The sequence below is a fragment of the Columba livia genome, chromosome 9 (assembly GCF_036013475.1).
Source record: "Columba livia isolate bColLiv1 breed racing homer chromosome 9, bColLiv1.pat.W.v2, whole genome shotgun sequence".
Taxonomy (NCBI): Eukaryota; Metazoa; Chordata; class Aves; order Columbiformes; family Columbidae; genus Columba; species Columba livia.
In genome coordinates, this window is record NC_088610.1 from 5,893,789 (window position 1) to 5,901,247 (window position 7,459).

The window sequence follows — 7,459 nt, forward strand, 5'->3', positions numbered from 1 at the left end:
GGATGCTCAGGGCAGCCCAAAAGTGTCCACAGAGAAAGAGTTGCATATAACACTGAAACAAACCTAGACAAATCAAAAAGTTGTGTCATATATTGGCTTGGTCAAATATATCTTCTACTGCTGGGTCCCATCACTGGCTCCTGGCAGCTTTCAGAGCTGTGACTTTGTGCTGGTGTTTAACCATGTGTGCTGGCCTTTGACTTTGATGGGTATTTTGCTGCTGCTCCCCTTTGTATTTCACTGGGAGAAAAGTGCCTAAATGCTTTTGAGGTACGGAAGTATCATCCATCATCATGGGATACAGGCTTGACTGTGTCTAGGCCACTGTTGAAGGACAGGCACAAGACTTGTGAAGGTTTTAGGCACTTGGTACCCACAGAGGCAGGCAGCAGAGCATCCCTTCCACACCTTGGAGAGCAAAAGACCTCTGAACCTTTTTTTAGGAAGGCCAGAGGAAAGCTGGGGCAGGGCCAGGCTTTGAAGGCTACGGTTCTGCCTCACAGGTCCATGCTTTCCCCAGTCCAGGGAAGGTCCTGATATGAGAAGGTGTCTGTTTTATATCCCCAAGTGCCCAGACCCAGCACTCTTTGCTTGTCCAAACCACTTTCTCAGTGCAAAGCAGGCCACTGGGGAGCTCTGGACCCTCTGAGGGTCTTACTGTGGCCAATCCTTCTCCATACAAACCAGTGTCCTTTTAAAAGGCAGTGCAGGGTTGTAATGCTTTCATGCAACCCCAAACCTTTGTGATTTCTCCCCAACCGAGAGGCCATGAAATTGCAGTGGGGGCAGAGTGTGGCGTGACTGAAGTGATTATGCGGGTGGTAGGGGATGATAACAAATCCGTGGCGTTGGAGGGGTCTGCACGCTGTGCTGTGCTCCCGAGCACAGATAATGTGAGCTGGCTGAGCAGTTTGTTTTCAGGACCCTGCTTGCCTGGGAAAAGAAAAGAAGAAAAAAACAAGAAAGACCCAGAAAAATCTCAGAGCATTGTTTGCTTCTCTTTTTTCCTTTCCAAAAGCTTGACCTGGCTGAAGCTGGTGGGTGTCGAACCATGACATGAGTCATTGATGTGAGGACCAGCCCCTGCTCACATGGCCAGGGTTCACTGTGATTCCTGTAGCTCCCAGCATTTGTGTCTGCAGCCCCTGTTCTGCCTGCGCAATTCTCTGCTCTAAACACACCTTCTTTCTCCTCTTGGGAAGCCTGAAAAGCAATGGCCTGGGGAACCCAAAACTTCCTGCCACAAGAGGAGAGGGAGGCCCATATTCCCTTGGGGCCAGTAGACCCTCCCCGGCTCCTGCAGCCACAGCTGGATGTGTGCTGTGCCTGAAAAGCCACACTTCACACACAGTGTGGTACCGGCCCCATGTTCCCTACCTCAGTTTCCCTCAGTATCACTTTCTCATGGTGAGGATGACTGCCAAGGCGAGATGCTCTGGCGTTGGAAGCGCTGAGCCATTAGTGATCATGGCAATACAAATATTGAAGTCATTGCCCTGCTAACTGATAAATATGCTTCCTAGAGCTGCTGCCTTTAATGTGGCCAGCTAAAGGGCATCTGAGCTTCCCTTCCGCTGACCATCCCTTGGTGTGGCAATACGAGGACTAAAAATTTGTGGGAATGCACCGTGTAGGAGAGGATTTGGCGGAGGGAAGCAGGGACAGGACTGCAGGCTCTTTGCCTCTGTGCGTTACTCCAAACCAGCCCGGCAGCAGTCATTCTTCATGTGGGCTGCGTGGATCTTGCTGTGGAGTACTATCGACAAACACCAGCTTTGTTCTCATTAGCAACCTGTTAATCATCCTCCGCCTGTCGTTAGGAGGTGTGCAGAGACCCTGCGAATGGCAGGCAATGCATAACATGTTCTGCAGGCTGGCGGGGGAACATAGCTTATAGATCACATAGCTGGAGACAGGAGTGCATTTATGAGACCCAGCAATGGGCCATCAGTTATCTTCAAAATCTGCTGTGGCTTGTGCTTTTATGCACAACCACATTTACAATGTCATTCAAGTCACGTTTTGTCTCTTACTCATGCCCCAACCAACCCCTCCAAGACACAGAAACTCAGCTGATGGTTTGGAAGAAGCAGAAGATTGTTAGTCCTGAGGGGGGAAGCAGGCAGAGAGAGATGGTGCCCTGGGCTGTATTTGAGGAGAGCAATTTCTGCATTATTCATTCATGAGCGAGCTCTTTGGGGGTGTATTTGGGCATAAAAATTGATACCGAATGCTTCTAGCATCACAAAACTATTTGCACAGAGGTGATTTCACTCTCTGTCAGCATGTGTCCACTTCTGGGGCAGAGTACAGGTGCCAGTGCAGAAACAAAGCACAATGATGAAGGGAGAAGTCTGAACCCAGCACCTGTCTGAGATACCATCAGGCAGTGCCCCAGACATGCTGGTGTACTTGCTTACAGATAGAATAAATTCAAACGTTAGTTTTGTAGCTCAGACAAAGCTCTGCAGCCTTAGGCAAGGCTCAGGACTGCATTCTCATTGCAGAACCTAGTGCTGAGGGTAGCTGGAACCTGGGGGTTAATACTGCTCGCTGGCCTGACTCAGGTGCACTGGGTTTGCCTGGGGACCAGTTAGAGGGAGCCTGGAAATTGCATAAATAGCTGCAGAGAAGCTGGGGGTTGTGTTGTTATACTGAGTCTTAGGAGGACTTTTTCTTCCATGTTCCTTCTGCTCTTCCTCTGCTGCTTTTATTGGCTCAGGGCACACAGGAGCATGAATAGCTGCTCAGAAAGCTGAGGGATGAAGTCTGGGTGAGGTGTACTGTGCCTGGTCCTTAGAAAAGCCTGGTGCTGTGGGTGGGGACACCTGAGACCTTCTGCAGGAGAAGGATGTAGGCTTCTCATGCCATAGGGGTCTTTCTTACAAGCCAGCTATGTCCATTTTCTCCTTAATGGTATCTTTGTAGTGCTTGTGGGGGCTGAGCTGGGACACACAAACCTTTGCTCAGGTCTTAGTCTGGGCTCCCTGGGGAAAGCTGGTCTGTGGTGGCTGAAGACTGGAGGGAGTGATGTGCAAGGGATGAGCTGTATCTATAGCTAGTGTAGGTGAGTAAAGATGCTGTGAGCTCTGATGTTATAAACAGTGATAAAGATACCAAACCCACACAAACAGGTCCCTGATGAAACTCCAGCAGCCTCAACAAGAGACTGAAGGACCATCCAGCCCTATTGCTTGCAGCATCTGCTGGTGGTGAGTGATGCTTTATGTCTCACCAATGCTGGGGGAGTGCTGGAAAAGAGAATTAAAAGGTGAAACTGGGGATGGAGGGGGAGAAGGTGGACAGGAAATGTGACTTAGATCCATTTCCAAGTAAGAAATTGTTAAACACATTACAGGACTGTAAGAGTTGGCTCACTGAGCAGGCTTGTGGTTGCCTCACAGCAACACTGGAGCATGATGGACTATCGGTGTTATCAATGAGATCATCCAGTTTGAAGTGAACCTCTGTGGAGTGACTTCACCAACACTTGTGCATCAGTGCTGCGAGCAAAGGTGAGCTGACTCCCAGCTGCTGGGCCATTTGTTGCTGGAACTGTCAAACTGGGGATGTCCTGTACTGTCCTCTGAAGCAACTAACTTTGAAGACAAAGTAATCAGGAAGGACATGGCAAGGGGTGGCTGCTGATTCCAGCCTGTCCCAGCTGCTTTGTGCCAAGGTCATTATTGCTTTGTGGCTTCCCCCCGCTCCCCCACCCCGTCTGCGTAATTTCATTTATAAAATGCTGAAATGCCAGCCAGGATCAAGTCCTGCTTTTCATTTTCTGTTTCTGCTTAAATGAATATTGATGTAGTGTTTATCTTTCTTTAATATTCATGATGATAAAGGACTTGGAGCCATTCACTTTTAATTACACCCTTCTACAGGAAACAGTCTAGTGCAATTAGAGAGCTTCCAGTATATTAAAGAAAAACAAACTTTTTACCTCCCCTTCCAGAAGTGCCAAGGTGGGGGATTCTAGGAGCAGCCCCTTTCCCTCTCCTGTCGTGGCGTAAAAGCAGGGACTTCTATGCAGGACAGCCCTGGGCTGAGCTGCCTCTTTGCTGTGCTGTTAGGGAAATCGAGTCCATAAAATCTGATTACTGTTTGCAGCCCTCCAACATGGGGCAGTGGCCTCGAGGGGTGGAAAGGAGGCAGATGCACAACTCCAGGGAATGGGGATAGGTGGCTTGGAAAGGAAGGCAAAGAAGTTGGGTTTCCTAGGTTGGGGGTTGTGAGATGGGATTTCTGTTGCTACTTGTGCAGCATCCCCCCTCTGTGACCATGCACAAGTCACTGTTTCTCTGTTCCTCAGTTTCCCCAGCAATGAGGAGGAATGTGACCACTTGCACTGTCTGTCCTCCTTTTTGATGGGACATGGTCTTCCTGCCCTTGTGCAGCTCTGAGAGTCTGTTCTTCTGCAGCAGTAATCAGCCTTTTAAACCAAATCTGGCAAAATGATCATGGAGTGATGCCTTGATGGCAAGGCAGAGACCAGCTCTCCTTTTTAGTACTCAGACAGCATTGCTTCTCCTTTCCCCTAACATTATCCATGAGGAAATTTTTATATTGAGCTGTGCAAATTGCCCAGGAGCTCCTGCTGGGACCCTGAACTTTCTCTGACACATAAAACTGATCTCTCAGAGCACGCTGGATGATCAAACCCCGTCTGGTGAGGAGATGAGCTCTTCTCTATCAGGATCTCTTGTGGTAGCTGGAGCAGTGGTGGCTTCTGCAGTTGGTTTGGTTGGTGACAGGAGGCAGCAAGCCGGGGGCTTCCTGTGGACTGTAATGACTCTCCTTCTGTCTCAGACCTGGCTTTTCACAAGTCTTCGAAAACTGAGTGCTTTAAGAGTTAGATGTCACCACCCTACATGGGAACATCCCATGTTAAAACTCTGTTCGGAGACTCCTTTGCCAAACAACTTTCTGTTCTTGAGCTACCTTTTGATGAGCGATCAGACATTTTTGGTCATGTCGTTCTCAAAAACAGCTGAGTGCCACATGGGGCTTTCTCATGTTTAGTGGTTGTTTTCTGCAGCAGTGTTCTTTGGCTGAGACAACACCTTAATGATGCTCTTTTAATGTCTCTGTTCTGCCATGTACGAGTGGTGCAACAAACGGATCATTTACATCTTGTAAAATATACATAATTCTATTTTACATAGGGGATAATCATTGCTGAACTGACTCTTTCTTCATCCTTTTCCTGCTGTAATTACTATCCTCCTGCTGATGCCGGTGCCCATGTCTACGCGTGATGAAACGTGTGAAAATTTAAACTGCCTTGGGTGTTGGGACATAGACCTTGCTGAAAAATTTAGATGTCTCCTATCTGAGGAGGCTGGTCCATAAATAAGGGATGAAGTCCCCACTGCAGGAGGGGGAGAGCTAGCGCAATTCCAGACTTAACACCTTCCTGCCCACCTCCAACCATGCCTGGAGCTGTGGTTCTTCTTGCTGGAGTCTGGGAGCATGTGGGAGGCCCAGGGTGTCAGGGGCTGGAGACCCAGGGTTAGGAGACTTGTCTGAGTCACTGTGTCAGAAGTAGGAAGCCTTGAAGTTAGGAATAAATTGAAAGAAACTGCCTTGAGTTTCAGTGGGCATGGTGATCCATTTAGTGTAAGAGCTAAAGCCATTGGTACCTGTGGAGCAGAGGGGCTTAGCCAGAGCAGAAGTGCTAGTCCTGTTGTCTCCATTGGAAAATGAAGGATATAAGTAATTAATTTCCTTGCAACATGGAGGGGTTGCTGTGGGGAAAGAGATTATAACATGCTATGACCACTAATGTGGATAAACCACTATCCCTGAAAGATCAGTGATTTTTAGTTTTGCAGTGGAGGTCTGTGTTTCTATTCCCACATCTCTTTGGAGGTATTTTAGTCTTTTGCAGATCAGCCTAGACAGTCACAGATGAAATGACAGTTTGGTGAAAAATCTCTCCCAGTAGTAAGTTGCTATTTCTGTCCATTACTGACTGGGCAGCTGAGTTCACTGTGGAGCACAGGGGTTAGAGACCTACAGCATCATCAGCTCTGACTCCATTCTGTCACATGCACAGCATCATATAAGCTTCAGGGATCCCTTCTCCATCTTCTGCTGCTGGCAAGAGCTCATCTAGCATGCAAAAACCACGCTCAGTCTCCCCCAGACCCTTGCATTTAGTCTATACTGGTTTAAGCAGCCGCACAGAGGAGGAAATTGTGTAGAATGGACCAGTGTTTTGGGAGGAGGCAGTGCCACTTCTTGTTTCCCAGGTGGTAATTTGCTTTGGATGTGAAATATCTCACTTCCCAGCTTCATGTCCCAGGAATGAGATGAAGAGCTTGGTTCCCCATCTCTCACCCCAGGTACCTTGAACCGATTGCTCTATTTCAGCCAAAGCTGTCATATGGGGCAGAGTCTCAGATATGTTAAATTCCTCTTCAGTTAAACGAAAGAGGGAGCAAAAAGACCCAAATTGGTGTCTCCAAGAAGAGGACTCACCAGCATCAGACATGTGAGAATCCACTTGGGAAGGTCCCTGAAAAGCCACCTTGGTGGACTCTGCCTGTAGAAGAACAAACATGATGCAGTGGGATGTAGATGCAGGCAGGTCACAAGCTGCGCTTAGATGGCACTGTAGCATCCTCAGCTAGTGGCCCTCAGGGGTGGAGATGGAGTATTTGCTTCCATTAATGTGGGTAATTGCTTTGTAATTCCTTTTTCAGAGCTCGGTGCAGTGAGCTGTGCAGAGTGGATGGAAATTGCATTGGCACAATTTGGAGTGATGTAGAAATTAGCTAAGCTGCCAGGGCATCCTTTGCTGGGGTCCCACAGAGGCAGGTGCTCCCCACTGCAGTGGGTGTGCAGCAAAAGCTAACAAACCCTCTGGGGGTTGCAGAGTGTGGGATGGGGCAGCAGGGGTGTGTGTGGGGGGCACATTCTTGGGACTTGCTCCTTGGGGAGGTCTGTGTGAGTTCTTCCAATTAACCCACTGTGCTTAATTAGCAGAAACTCCTTGTGGAGGCAGGTAACTAGGTAACAACCTCAAAGGTTGGTCCTCATTAACTCTGGGTTAGGATATTGGATGGGGAAGTGCAGGGTGCTCTGGGATCTGCTGTCTGAGCCCTGCAGAAACTCAGCTCCCATCTCCTGAGTGTCCCTGTCCCCCAGGCAGACAGTGTCATGCAATCCCTGTGAGCACTGTGGTTTTTGCAATGTGTTTCCACGAGGTGGCCCATCCATCCACTTCCCAGGATCCCTGTGGCTCTGGGTTTTGCGGGATCACCTCATGGACCACAGACACTTGTTTGCAGGGTGTCTTTAGAGGGAAGCTCCAAGAGACAGAGCATTGCCCTTGGGGCGCAACCAGCAAAGATCATGTTGGTGGCTTGGGGCCCCTGATGAGGAGACCTGCAGTAACAGCCTGGTGCAGATGACCAGAGACCTCTGCCTGTCCCATCTTTCAGCATTGCAG

The 7,459-nt window shown here is 48.9% G+C and overlaps 1 long non-coding RNA gene across 1 annotated transcript; it reads left to right on the forward strand.

Annotated features, from left to right (window-relative positions):
• The first annotated feature begins 2,654 nt into the window (after positions 1-2,654).
• On the forward strand, positions 2,655-3,763 carry LOC110355267 (uncharacterized). Its single transcript, XR_002407800.2, has 3 exons — positions 2,655-2,773; positions 3,135-3,212; positions 3,359-3,763. It is a non-coding gene; the product is annotated as an uncharacterized LOC110355267 (long non-coding RNA).
• The last annotated feature ends 3,696 nt before the right edge of the window (positions 3,764-7,459 follow it).